This window comes from Cololabis saira, chromosome 4 (assembly GCF_033807715.1).
Source record: "Cololabis saira isolate AMF1-May2022 chromosome 4, fColSai1.1, whole genome shotgun sequence".
In the NCBI taxonomy this organism is placed as follows: Eukaryota; Metazoa; Chordata; class Actinopteri; order Beloniformes; family Belonidae; genus Cololabis; species Cololabis saira.
This window is the reverse complement of record NC_084590.1, coordinates 34,798,061-34,812,937: the sequence shown is the minus strand read 5'-3', so window position 1 is coordinate 34,812,937 and position 14,877 is coordinate 34,798,061. Positions and strand designations below refer to the sequence as shown.

The 14,877-nt window shown below is 38.4% G+C and overlaps 1 protein-coding gene across 2 annotated transcripts in view; it reads left to right on the top strand.

Moving 5' to 3' along the window:
* lrfn1 (leucine rich repeat and fibronectin type III domain containing 1) overlaps positions 1 to 14,877 on the top strand; it is a 173,287-nt gene that overhangs the window by 93,057 nt on the left and 65,353 nt on the right. For both annotated transcript variants that reach the window (XM_061720390.1, XM_061720392.1), the window contains exon 2: positions 2,382 to 2,437. The gene's annotated coding sequence lies outside the window, so the exon portion shown is untranslated. The remainder of the gene's footprint in view (positions 1 to 2,381; positions 2,438 to 14,877) is intronic.

Genomic DNA, 14,877 nt, shown 5'->3' with positions numbered 1-14,877 from the left:
TGTGTATTAATCAATTCCTTAGTGCTGAGTGCTTCAATGAACAATGAACATAGGTTGGATGTGGCAGTGAAGTGCCTCACCCATGAAATTGTACATGTCACATCACTGTCTCAGATCAGTGGGAAAGCTTGGCTTGGGATGCTTTGTAATTGCATGTTCAAATAATTTAAATTGTATCAGATCTAATTTAAAGTTTTCAAGCCAAATGTTGCATATGGCTCTTTTTAAAGCAGCTTTTGTGGGCAAGATGTGGGTTGTAAACACCGTAGACAATAAAGAGGTGTGCTTCCTGTGGATATAATTGGTGGCTGCTGAACAAACTCTGAGGGTTGCTCTCAGTGTCAGGGTCTTTTGTAAAGGCTTACCTTGTTTGCACCAAGAAGAAAGGTTGGTAAATATTTCTTGCTCGGACAAATACCCTGTGCTGCCACCGAGGCTGATAAAAAGGACGGTCGAGATTCTAATCCAGATTGTTGCTTTAGCAATTAAATTTGACGGAGGGGAATCAGAGCTATTCCTCTGTTGTCATCATTTCCTGAGAAAAAATAGAAAGAAGTGGAAAGCAGTTCCCCCTTCTTTATCTTTAAAAGCTTCAATTAACTGTGATAGCCCCTTGTGCATCTTTATTTCTGCAGTGGGGAGAGAAAGGACACTGTGGCTCACTGGATCACTTCTGTTGTTGCCTGTGGCCGTGCTAAAGTTTAATGAAATTTGTGTGTGTTTAAGAATAATTTACACGTAACCGCTTACTTTGGTTTATCCAGTTGTAGAAAGTGTTAAATTATGCAAGACTGGGAATACTGATAAGATAAACACAATACACAGTTTAACTTGTGATTGACACACTAATCTCAGGAGAAAGTGGCATATGTAGACAGGTTTATTTTCATATAATGATGTTTTCTCCAAATAAACATTAATATGCCATTCATGACTTAGAAATTTTACACGGCAGTTATTAATACGTAGAGAAGCGAGTTACTTCTCAGCAGCAGTCCCTCAAGCCCAGTCACGGGAGTCAAATTGGGACATGTAGTTGGGATTCCTGCAGCTTTTTCCAACCCTGCAGTATGCTGCAGTACACATACAGTAAAGCAAATGCTGTTATACAGTATGCTTATGTATGTATGTATGTATGTTGTATGTATGTATGTATAAAATATTGTTTTGAAGTGCAGGCGAGTTGTCATAGCCTTGTGCGTGGCTAATTGCATCATAATTATGCTGTGAATTTACAATTGGTCTTCTAAAATACCCAGCTGGATGAATGGGTGTGCACCTGGTTAGGCATCTGGTTTATTGGAAATCCTGATCCGTTCATCTTTTATTTACACGTTATGTGTAAACCCCTGGTCCACAGCCATGGGTTACATCCTACTGTTGCTGCTTCCTCCATCAGTTGTACTATGCTGCTGTTAGCAACCCCCTCTGTCTTTTGACAGCCTCTTCCAGTAATATTATGTTGGAGCTGTTGGCTTACATAAATATAGAACAAAAAAATCACACAAGCTTGAAGAGTGTAATGTGTGGGCAGATTAGAAAGTCTTCCTTTTCTTTAAGTTCCAGGTTGGTAAACTTTAATGCTCATCATCATTGCTGATAAGATAGTAAGGGTCTGTTTAAACATTTGACAGTGAGTGACAGAATCGGAGCAGTTGCATTAATCAATAGATTAATGGCCCTATTAAGTGTTTGAAGAACTAATAATGACCAAACAATAAACATGAAGCTAATTAAAACTAAAAAGCTGTGATGGGTAGTCTGGGTACCAACAATAATAATAGCTCCCACCTCTGTGATCTCTGTGGATGCTGCTGTGGTATTTGAGTACATTTACCTGAAGGGATTTGAGTATGACGTTAGGGTCCTTTTACAGTGCTTTTCTGAGTAATACAGAAAAATACATGTGAAATGTATTTGAAGCACATCAAAGATCTTGTTCTGCTTTTTCTTTGAGCTGTACAGCGAGAAAAAAAGCTGCTACTCTGCAGTCAGTTTTCATTAAATCCACTCACTGCATCTAATAACTGTGATGGAAAATCATATATTTGAAGGTTCACCGTATGATTTGGGGTTAATTTTTGAGCTCACACACCCCCCACAAATTATTAGTTATGCATATAATGCTGGAAATCATCTTTTATAGAAGGAGCATGGTAAAACATTATTTCTGGCTGAAAATGTCATTTCATCTGTGTTGAAGAAGATTGTTTCACCTCTGCCGAGATACCAAATCATTTGGATTGAGGCAGGGATGGAATCAGAGGTTTCATTCTTAATTGAACCTTTTTGATTCTTCCATTATTACAGCAGCTGCCTTGTGGCCTCCGGTGTTACTTGTGCCTGCACATTCATGTTTATACTGTTATTTCTCTCTGCAGACAACTTTGAAGTGAACTCAGCAAGGAGCGCCAAAAAAAATCAACGCAGTGTTTGGGTAAGTACCGAAATGTAAAACTAAATCTGCATAACGGAGTAGCACGCACCCAGATGCAAACATTTTGCAGTTGTACGGATGAGAAACACTTTGTTACCAATATGCTGAAAGCATTTTGTCACCCTTTGACATGATCAATCTCTCAGGGTCAGCGGGTTTGACTCATCAAGCAAGCATGCTCTCTGCACAAAGGCAAAGCCTACAGTTTTCTGCGGTTTCCATTCCTTTTCTGCCACACATTAACACAAATAGAGCCACAGAAGAATTCAAAAGCACAGCATCTCATTCTTTTTCACGCTTATGCCACATGCAGCTTCAGCCTCATGTACACATTGGAGAGAGAGAGAAAGACTCTGCACGGTGACACTGTTAGCTATCCTCTCACATAGGGAGGGTTGGGCTGGCGCCAGGGCTGTTTGCCTCATAGCCTGCGCAATGGGAGTCGGCTCCATTATCAGAGCTTCTGCTTTGCCACCCTGCAGCAAAGCCAGCATCCTCTCTTCCTGCAGATTTAATTCCTTATCTCAATATAGAAAACAGCCCCTCTGATGAACAGTAGAAAATACTGTAGGCTACAATGAACATAGAATGAGATTGCGTACAAAAGATGTTTTAATAAACTTATTTCTATGTGTAGCACGAGAATGAATGGCTATAGTTCATAGATCATCAGACAAAATTTGCTTTATATAGTAATTAATTATTTTGCTTAAAAAGGCGGCACTCATCACAGTCATGTTCTATATTGAAGCTATTATTTATGAGGCTACAATGAAGTGTGTGAATATCTGTAATCTGTCACTGTTTTTTTTTCTTCATTTTCGTGGGGAGAACAAGCTGTTTTCATGTTTCTGTTGGCAGAGTTTTAAATAAATCCAGTCAAACAACTGCTGTACTCCCATGTGACGCAAACTCGGCGTGAGGCGGGTCCTTGCATGTGCTTCTTTTGTTGAAAGTTTCGGGAGAGACCATTATCACCTCTCATAAAAATAGAGCAGCTTGATATTCTTAATTCCAAGTGTCTTTAAATACAAATGCCTTTAAATTTTCCCTTCTTTAAAAAAAAAACTTGCCACCAACACCATGTCAACAACCATTTGTTTACTATGTTATCAATATCATGAAAGACCAACAAATTGGTAATTTCTAATTTTAACCCTGGAGTTAAGTTCATGCATATCATGCATGTACAAACACAGCATGTGGCTTTACCCTTAAAGCTGTTTTGCTTTTATTTAAAAGTATTTATTCCTTTTTTGTTCTAGCAGGTCTATACAGGCAGATGGTAGTGCTGTAGTTTCTGTGATCTCATGCATAAAGAATAATCCATCACAGTTGCAAAATGTCTTTCTTGCTTAGAAAAGATATAACCAGTAAAAATATTCAGATTCTTGAGTAAACATAAAATTCTGGTTGTGAAATCAACGCAGTCCATGTGAGCTACATGCCTGTTTTATTGTTTTTGTACTATTGAGATATCATTATGGCTAAATAGTGTTGTGTAGCTAAATGCTTTACATAGCTGTGATTTAACAATAAAAGACAAGACAGATGGCTTTTTACCCCTTTCCATGTATGTAAATGCAAACATTTACATGTTTGAAGCGCAATGTGCACAACACATTGCCCTTCCACCATGCCTGTTTACGTGATGGCTTCACAGAAAACAATATTATTTAGAGATTAAAAAACTGTTACTACACTACTATTTAGTTTTATAATTTAATGTATTTATCATGCATACTTAAAGCCCTTCCACAATACAATGTTATGATTAAAAGAACTAAAGAAGAATTTGCATTTTTTGATTTGCCATGATTTTTGCTGTGATTTTTTTTTCTCTTGGTGTGCACATTAGTTTTTGTAGTCAAGCTATTCAGGGCTGTGGAAACAACCTAGTACATGCACAAGTGTTGTTTTTTGACCCCACACACTTTTTGCTCGTTAAGAGCATGCCGGTTTTAAGGCTTCTCCTGCACCCATGCATTAAATTGTGCATGTAACTAAAGACGTTTGTAACTATTGAACTGCTCATTTGTAAAGCACTTACACCACAAAACAAGTTGTGAAAACATGTTTGGAGTTTTAGATGGAAATGGAAATTGGGATCAGTGTTGCAACCAATCTCGCGTGCAAAACATTCAAAAGTTCTCCATAAAGCACCAGCTTTCTTTGATTGATAACTGATTTATGATTTCTTTACATGTTTCTTTGTTTTCCTTCTACATCTTATAACTCATCTTTCCTGGATTTTTTGTTTTTTAATTTGAACTTCTGATCTCTGCTGAACAACATTCAGCGTATGTAAAATAAGCATTGGAATCGAAGTTGTGGAATAAAAATACCACAGCACAGCTCGCTGAAATAATTTTTCAATAGAAAACGTGGACTGAAAGACATTTGTGAAGTAAGCGTGACCTCTTAAGTATTCCATTACATGGCAACGGTACATAATATGCATGCAGACAGAGAGTCAGTTTTGCTGCTAATGAAAATTTGATGCAAAGCAAGAGCTAAGATTTTTGTCTGCAACATAATCTGAAGCTGAAGTTGGGTAAAGATCACGAGCTTCAAAGATGGGGAGGTTGAATATTTTCCTCTTTGAGATGAGTCAATAACAATACCAATCCCCTGCAAAGCTGAATGGTTCTCTGAATTACGTATTTTTAAACCCATGCTCCTACAAACAAAGTGTTTTTTAGAGTATTTGTATCAGTAGCTTCCTCAGACACCCAAATGAAAAATGTGTTGTGTTTTTTCCCCCTTCATTTTGATAATGCTGTTAGTTCCTTTAAACGCATAGCAGTGTCATTAGCTGAGGCTCCTTAAAAAAATACTTATAAATACTGACTTCACAAAGCAGTCTTGGAATAGAAATACATAGAGTACATGAACGATGTAATACTTAATTTTTATACACATATTTATGAATCTACCACTAGGTTGAAGTCTTCTTGGATAGAAAATTATAAAATCAAACTATAAATTTGAAACACAACAAACATTCTCTTCATTGTATGGTTTGTATGAGAACATGTTTACCAGTGAAGGAAAAGTAAAAAAAAAAAATCATATGAGCTGAACAGACACTATATCATGATGTATTAGAGACACATGTGGCCATTAAGTGCACATATCGACTCTGAACAATTTCGGGAAGCTGGGCTTTACATAATGTTGTGCTTTGAGAGGACATTGATCTTTCTTGCTTTGAAGCGGCAGTCCTGCTGGATGCTTGTCTGCGCAGGGGGAGTGTCTGGTTTTAACACTGCGCAGGAAGGCAGCCATCAGCTGTAATTCAGCAGCTGGGTGAAAGTAGAACGTTAATAAACTGTAGTATGTGCAATAACGCAGCCTTTACAGGTAGAACTGATGCATCAGCCATCTCATTAACCGTAAAAAACTAGATTTATAGAGCTTCTTACGTTTTCACAACATACGTGAGGGTGGGGAGTGATTCTTTGAATTAGTTTATCATAAAGACCATGAAGAAAATTTCAGTTGGCAATGTTGAATCAAATACAAATTAAACCATGGTCATAGTATTATCGTTTATATTTTTCATCTCTGTAAATGTGAGTTTGGTCTCTTTATTAGACCATTACATGCAGGAAATGCATCTTTGATGTCTTAAAAATGTGTTATGTAGGGACAAAACAGTAGAAACAGGTCATTATTGTTTTGTGGTTCATACATTTGTTGTTTACTCCCCCGAGGATTTTGTTAGCTGTATTTTGTGAGAAGAAAAAATACAAAACAAAACAAAAAAAACCCAACACAATCACAATTAACATTTGCAGCCAGAAATGAGAATACAAGTTAAAAAGGGGCAAAATATACAAAGTAAGCTATGAAGAGATGTTATGAGAGCACAACATTTTAAAAAAAACTGAATGACGGTGATATTTCCTCTGTTTATTTAGAGTCTTTTAAATCCCACCGTGATAATCTAGTTGACAGATTTTGTGACTGGATTTCTTGCTTCTCAAACTTCAAAGGTGCAACACAAAATCATTTCATCCTTCCCATTTTATGACGATATGACAGGAAAAATCAGCTTTATCTTAGATGGCTTTTCAAACCTTTTTTCCTTAAACACTTTTGCTCTGCTCATAAACTCAACTTCTAACAAACTGCAATATTTCAGCACCAGTTCATATTTTTGCATACAATTTACTCTTCAAAGCTTCTGCGAAAATGCAGCAGGTGTCCATGTTTACACAGAAAGAAGGAAGATATTGCCACAATCAACCAATACATTTAATCTCCAAGTTGCTTGTTTGTTTTTTACCTAAAGTGTCATAGTCATTGACATTTTCAAGATTGAAAAGATGATAAAATAGCAAAAGTAGCAAATTATACATAATAATTTATGACTTCTGAAATGGTTGTTCCATGTTTTATGTTTTTTAATTTCTTTAGACTAAGTTTCAATAAGACTTATTTGTTTATTTGTGATTAAATAAACCCTGTTGTCATAAAATATTTGATTTTGATTCCAGCTGAATGCAGAGGGTTTGAGGATAGCCTAAATGATTATATACACAACACAAATTTGAACATAAGACCAAAATTAATTTATAAATCAACAAGTAAATAAATAAGAATAATATAATTGAATTAATGCCATTGCTTGGGGATACTGTCGAAGTACTTATTTAAATGTTCACCTTCCCTTAAATCCAACACAGGCTTCATTACCTCAGCCTGTGAGAAAACAGTGTTTACTGGAAAGAATGTGATCATTACCATAATTCTCAATTTCACAAACCAGCCCTAAGCCAGGTCTTTCATAACTCACTGACTATAAGCAGCAATGTAAAGGTTAATGTATGTATCTTTTACAGTAAAACTTTAGCATTTAGTGCTTTGCTGTGAAATATTTCAGCCCATACAGTCTCTGTCCTATTTTATTCTGCTGTCATGAGTCAAAAGAAAAGCAAAAAAAAGGAGAGCGAGCACGTGCTGAGCAGAGTATATCAACTCTGAAATAGATTTTAATTAGATATTTTCTACCATATGTAGCACAGAGTAAAGCTAAAATATCAATGTACCAACATTTTTGAAAAGTTTTTATGAGTAAACAGCTGTTGTGATGTCTTTCTTTTCATTAAGGGACCATGATTAGATCGCTGAGTTCAAAAGTTTGCAGCCCACGAGTAATGGTCTCACACTGTACGACCCGATGCTCTGATGCGACCCATCTGCTCACACTATACGTTCATAATACTCACGTCGGACATACCGAAACTGCAACGTCAAAAAGAAGTAGAAGAAGAGGAGGAACCCGGAAGTGGGAGACACTGAAGATGCTCAGTATAAAAACAAACGCGCTGCCTTGGCAATTTGTGCCATTCTGTGTGGCGATAAATCAAAAAAAGAAAAGACGACGTTGTGTTTGTGCTATATGTAGCCGTTGCTGCTAGCAACAGCTACATATAGCACGTTAGACCAATACTATCTACTGTATACGTACGTTTTGGCACTTTTTGGCACTTTTTGTGTCTTTTTTTTATTTCGCATGCTCTCTGCGAAAGGATGAGGCCAATCGGGTCACAGCACTTTTTGATTTTCTTGCGAGCACACGATTCGTGATCGGGAGCTCGTCGTGAGGTGTTAATCTCTCGTCGTTACCCCACGTATACTGCACGAGGCACGACCAACGATTGGGTCGAAATCCGGCCCGATCCAAAAAATAGTCGCACGACTGGAAAATCGGTTCAAAACGAGCCGACAATCGCACAGTGTATGCCCGGCTTAAGCAGATGCGGGGCTGTTTAGCTTTTTAGGATTGTGTCTTTGAGGATTTTTCTATTAATCCTTGATAACATGCGGCAGAGGTGTAAACTAAACAGTCACGAGGAACATGAAAACTGCATACTGATTTTGTTTATTCCACATGAAACATTTTACAGACAAAAAAAGCGTCATCACTTCAATCCAATGATGCATTAGAATACTTCTTGCACCATGCACTAAATAAATAAAAAAAAGAAGAAAAAAACTATTTTTGGTTTGTGTGTACTTCCTTAAAAAAGGAAGATCCCGAGACTTTCCCCTTGTTGTCTCACCTCTGTGATAGAGGACTGGACAGAAAATGCTGCATAATGCCACTCTCTGCTGTGATATGGAGCTAAGATTCAGTGAAGTTCCTCCACTGACCACCAGGGGCTGCCTGCAAAAGCAAGTCAGTCAACATTGACTTCCAATGTAAAATGTCCAACTTTAGAGGAGAAAAAAAAATAAACAGCCTGGTTCAAAAATCGTTTTTGGTGTCAGTCGTTTGAGTTCACATCCATGAAGTCTGAGGGGGGTGACTTTTTTGTACCATGTCAGGATAGTTTATACAAATCAATAAATTAATTTCTAATATGATTGATTGACAGTTGGCTCAGCCATTGGCTAGCCACTATCACTTCATCCGTAATCATCAGGCTACCAGGTAAAACAAACAGCAGCTTTTACCGACCCAGCGTTGGCTAAAAGCAGCAGTAACTTTTGGCAGTAATCAACATGTGAAACGAAATATTCCCCTGTAAACATTAGCCAGCAGCTATGCACTTATTTCGGTGAGAATTGGCTGAAGGAGCTGTTATCCACAGCTAACTTTGATTGACATACAGTGGACGTGTTCCTGTCACCCTTCCAGGCAAAATAGCTGTGTGCAGTACAAAGAAAAAGAGGTTTAAAAACTGCTCGTCAGAAACCATAACTTAATGCTTCATCCATTTTCTTTTTTTAAAGTCAATGGAGTTGTCAGCCCTGTTTAAAAATTGTCTCCACTTTCCCTTCTTCCCTGCTGGTCCAAAGTGTTTGAGTTTTTGAAGTGGAGAGTTCATTTTCAACTCTGGTATATATGCTATGATGTTACTGGAGCTGAGAATGGGTTCTGGCCCATTGCATCATGAGATACAGTTTGAAAGGTTCAGTTGCACACTAGAAATGTTCCCAGAAGCAACACACCAACTAGACATTTTCGTCATACCGTTGATTTGTTCAAATATTCCAGACTTCCCTACTAGATTTCGGATTAATCTGTACATGCTTGTAGTGTGAAATGTCAAAATGGAACAAAGAGCGAGAGAGATGATCAACAAAACAACTAAAAACCATAAATCAGTACAATTTAGCATGTATCTGACATTTTTAGAGGGGTGTTTCAAGACAACATAATGGCTTTAAATTGCGAGATTTCTTTTTTTTCTTCAATCTACCTCCTATGTGTTACCCACACAGCCTTCGTGGCCCTCGATCTGACAATACTGTATTTTCAGGATAATACTCATTCGTCATCATTTAAGAGCTCAGATTCAGCCACTTTGTCAGAGTTTAAATCTAGAGAAAAGGTGCAAAGGGGTGGAAGAAAATAGAGCTCTTTGATGGGCAATAGATTGTGATGGAGAGGGGAGCAAACATTCATCTCATTTTCTGCCTATATCTCCAGTCCAGTAAGACTCACCATCTCACTGATGTTTGAGCCCTAAGATGAGTTTCAGCTAGGATGAAAGCCCCTCGGGTGTTTGCTTGACACAGAAAAGCAAATGTTTCTTTTCACTTTGAATATATATATATAGTGAAATTAACTTTGTTCCGCCCTAAGAATAGTCACCAAAGTCATGTTTAAAGGTGTTGTGTTAATAGACACCCGAGTACCTTACTATACCAGCAAACTACCAAACCCATGTTTTTATCGTTTTGCACTTTCCTTCTTATTCTGATGGTAAATTATCAATTCACTTTATTATTATTTGGATGCTTGTAATTTCATCATATTGAATATTTGTGTATTATTAACACACACACACACACACACACACACACACACACACACACACACACACACACACACACACACACACACACACACACACACACACACACACACACACACACACATATATGAAAGGGATAATGCCCGACGAGGTGTACATTATCATAAATATATGGACGATGCGGGGTCTCCGCGAAGTCCATATATTTATGATAATTTACACCTCGAAGGGCATTATCCTGCTTATACCATCGTCACTTACCAAAAAACATAAATATTAAATAAGTTATTCATGCTTTAATGTGTTTTCAGTTGAAATCATTAGTTTTATAACAAGCCGCGGCTGAGCAGACTATTTAATCTCTCATCTGCAGCCGTTGTAACCTGGTAAATTACAACGTTTTTTAACAAGCCATAACTCAGTTTCCTTGGTAACGGGAGATATTCTAGTCCGCTCAGCTCCACTCGGCTATTTTCTTTTCTCTCCTCTTCTGCATCCCAGTCATCAAAATTATTAAATTCACCAAATAAATTAAAAGAAATGACAAAATCATTCATGTCGCCGTCCTGCGGTAGCCGGCTCTTCTTCTCTGAATCTCCGTTGCCGTGGTTACCAACTGGCAGTTGATCCAGCGCAATGATATTAAAGTTATCAGGCAATTTGACCAAGGGAGGTGTGTCCAAATTTAGGAACTTGTCTGACTTGTCTGATGTAGTTCCTCACAAGCAAGGGTTTATTGTAAAATGCCTGAACACACTGCAAAAATTGTCTCATAAAGCACTCACTGCTGCTGATAATTTGAAATTTGAAGCAGTCATCAGTGACATGGCTACGATTATGCAAATAAGCAGCAATATTTATTAGTGATATTACTATTTGCAAGTTTTAATTCATCATGCAAAACATCAAGAAGTCTTGATGAGAAGAAACACGACACAATTGGATTAAAAGAGCTGTTATCAGTGACAAATGGAACAATTGGGATTTCATGAAGGAGGAAAAGAATCACAGAGGAACTGTGACAATTTCTCCAAGATCCGTATGTTAAAAAACCTGGCAGTGTTTAAAAGTTTAAAACATAAACAAAACAAATAGTCTTTTGTTTTGTCTTTTCTTTGTATCCTATTTATTTCTTTATTTTTCCCAGCTGTTCCATCGCAGCATGCCCATAAGGAAACGTCTGTAGTGCTGTTGTTGTTAGTCATGGTTTTACCAATTTCATTCAATTGCTCTGCTGTTGCAAGGCGACCGGAATAAGAACGACTGGAACCCCCTGCAGAAATCAGACATGGCATGCAGAGAAATTCAGAATGGTGAAAGTGATAGAGAGTGAGAGGAGGAAAAAATCTTTTCAAACAACAAAGACTAGCAAAATAAAGATTCTTGAGTCTATGAATAGATATATTAGTTATCTTGATTTGCATTTACATCTATTTTTTAGCTGACCTGGCAGCTTTGTTTGATTCGTCCACCTTATTTTAAAACAGATTTTCCCATTCTAAACAACTTGTATGTTTTGTGTAACTGCTGCAAAGCAGTTTAAACGCAGTTTACAAACCATTGATACCTTGTGCACAAAATCTTTACCCAGTATTGCATATTTTACTTGCATATTCATCTGTGTAACTGCATTAAAGGTGGTCTTGTCCCAAACTGTAACCTGTTGGAACTTTTGTCAAATGAGTTCATACCCCATCAAAACATAATCATAAGTCATCTAATAGTGAAGACAAACTCCGTCTTCATAAAACAAAATGTCATGCTCAACCCTATAATGCCAGATGTACATACATTTCTGAGACCTTTTGTAGCATCCTCTACAAAAAAAAATCATACACACCAAAAAAATCGTAAAAAATAAAACCATTAAATAAAAAACATGCACATTTACCACATTTTCTTTCATAATGATTAGTAAAATAATTATTCAGAAATTGTTTTAATACAAAGTTGGAAGTGTTTTTTATTCCAATATATAATTAACTCTTCAAATAGAGGGTATGGATTGACGTCACTTCCCCACGGGACCACGCCCCCTTATTCACACTGAGTGGCAAAAATGGCTGCAACTAGTAGGGGAAACTGTGGAGAAGACGGGATAACAGCCAATTATCGGTTTAAATTAAAGGCAGTTGGACTTGACAGTGACCCGGGAAATACACGAAGCAAAGCTTGAAGGCATATAAAAGTCTTGACGCTTGGTCCTACTTCAAGGCAGGATTTGTTGGCGAAATTAAAGTGATGAGGACACCGAACTTTATGATTTGATCGTTTAACGTTAGCTACCCAAAAATCCAACATTACCTGATACAAAATGGGAACCGCAAATCCACGTTTCGGTGCCTGGAATCCAGATGTTTCTGTGAATTGCAGCGATCCATTTGTCTCTCTTAAGCTTATTTTTCGTCGGTCTGTAAAACAATAACTCCGATTTCTTGCTAAATCTATGAGTACAGTCGATGGCACAACAACTCTTTCCCATTTTAGATGTTTTCAAGTTGCTCAAACTGTAAGTCCACGCTACCACTCAGTGTTTCTGCCACTCAGTGGGCGTAACCCGCTGTGAAGTCCCATCTGGGACGTCATGCGCATTCCCTTTATAATTTATTTATTTTTTGTTATTTCATGTCAGGCTTTAAAGGGTTGTTTCTAAAAGCTTTGAGTAAGTGTAAATGCTAAAATAAATGAACTCTGCTAGGTGTCAACAAAGTTTAATACAGTTATCAGCAATAACTTGAATTGTTTGTCTTCGGGTGATGTATTTGGAGTTCAAAGCTTATCCTTTTTTTTTTATATATATATATATTTTTACCCCCCGATTTTTTTTCCCCCATTTTCATCACCCAGTGCTCTACCTAAGTGACAGTCCTGGGCGCTGCTCCCCTCTGCCAGCCCAGGGAGGGCCCTACACTGAGCTCAGGTCTCCTCCTGACAGCCTGTCCTAACTGCACGCAAGCGTCCGACTATCGCGTCGCACTGTGTGGCATCGGACGCTCTCTGTCCACACTGAAAGCGTTATGGGCCCCAACGTTATTTTGATTGACAGCTGAAACTCGCCTTTCAAGGCTGATCTATGGTTCCGCGTTACACCAACGCAGAGCCTACGGCTTGGGGTACGCGGCAACACACACCGTATGGTGCGCGTCGCCGCGTACACTACGCCGTAGGGTCTGCGTCGATTTAACGCAGAACCATAATTCAGGCTTCACTGCCCGCCCGTGCGCTCCTAAAGTGGCAGCACCTCGCGACGCGCTGATTGGCTGGAATCTGCGCAGCTCAGCGAGGTCAACGGACGAGACAAAGCGAGCGCGACTCCCATTGGTCAGGCTCTCGATAAGCAGAGACTGGCTATCACATTGAGGTAAATGAAAAAGACACAAGCTTTAGATAATAAGTTGTGAAACTTCCAGCTCCCCTGTCCATCTCCCTCCTGCCACTTTATTGAGGTTTTTGTAGTGAAATGAGGAGGTATCATAGAGATAACTTCTCATTTCAACCAACTGGATCAGCCGTTCCTCATACACGACTGTTTCATACAGCGCTTTCAAACGGCTTTCAACGCGAGTGACAGGAAGAAAATAGAAGCAGGGCGTCCGACAAATGTTCAGCTCAAAACGGTGCGGCGCAGTCCAATAGAAAATAAAGCAATGGAATTGATTTGATCAATGACGCTCGCTCGCGTCGCATCCACTTAACATACATTCAGCGCCCACAGCGTCCCCGGCGGGAATTGAACCCAGGACCTTCTTGCTGTGAGACGGCTGCACTACCTGCTGCGCCACCGTGCCCCAAAGCATATCCTTGATCTGTCCTTGACAATACCTATGATTCATGTTGTTTCACATAATTTAACTTTTTTGGAGTTATCCTGTCAGGCCAACATTAGACATTTGACATCTCTACAAACATTGAACTGACATAGTTGGATGTTTGCACATTCCCACTATCAACAGTTCATTCAGCAATGAAGTCTAACTCTCACACATAAAAACCAAATCTAGGCTGGGACGTGCTGGATGAGCACACAAAATAATATTCAACAAAGAGAACTGTCCTCGCTAGACAGCTTATCTGTTTTGTGTGAATGTGTATGACATGCACGCCGACTTTCAAATTCATATGTAAAACTGGTAGAAATTGTAACAGCTAATAGCTACAATATTAAAAACGTAAAACCATTATTAGGTTATAATAATAACCATTAAACTAACATTTCAAGTAACAGGAATATTGGAAACTTCAATTTTACTAATGCAGTGCTATTTGTGTCAGAAGTGGGGCTAATAGTACTAGAAGGAATAGGTTAATATTAGGAGTATTGATTGTGACATTGGTGTATTATGCCCGTAATATTACCCACAGGGCTGGACTGGGACAAAAAGACCGGCCAGGAGTCGTACACTTACTCAGGCCACCCCTACTCATACACTGCAGGCACATGCTCATACTTGGTGCTGCACACAACCACAAATCCATGCACACACACATGGGTAAGTAATCACTAAAAGCTCATTATTCCATATCAAATTTATATTTAATTGCCATCAACACAAAACTATAAGCCACCACTCCAGGGCTTTTCTCTCCCCCACTCATCAAAAGGTTCACTGCAACAGTCACAACAGGACCCCTGTATTAATGTGCTAAACAACATCACTGTATTATTTT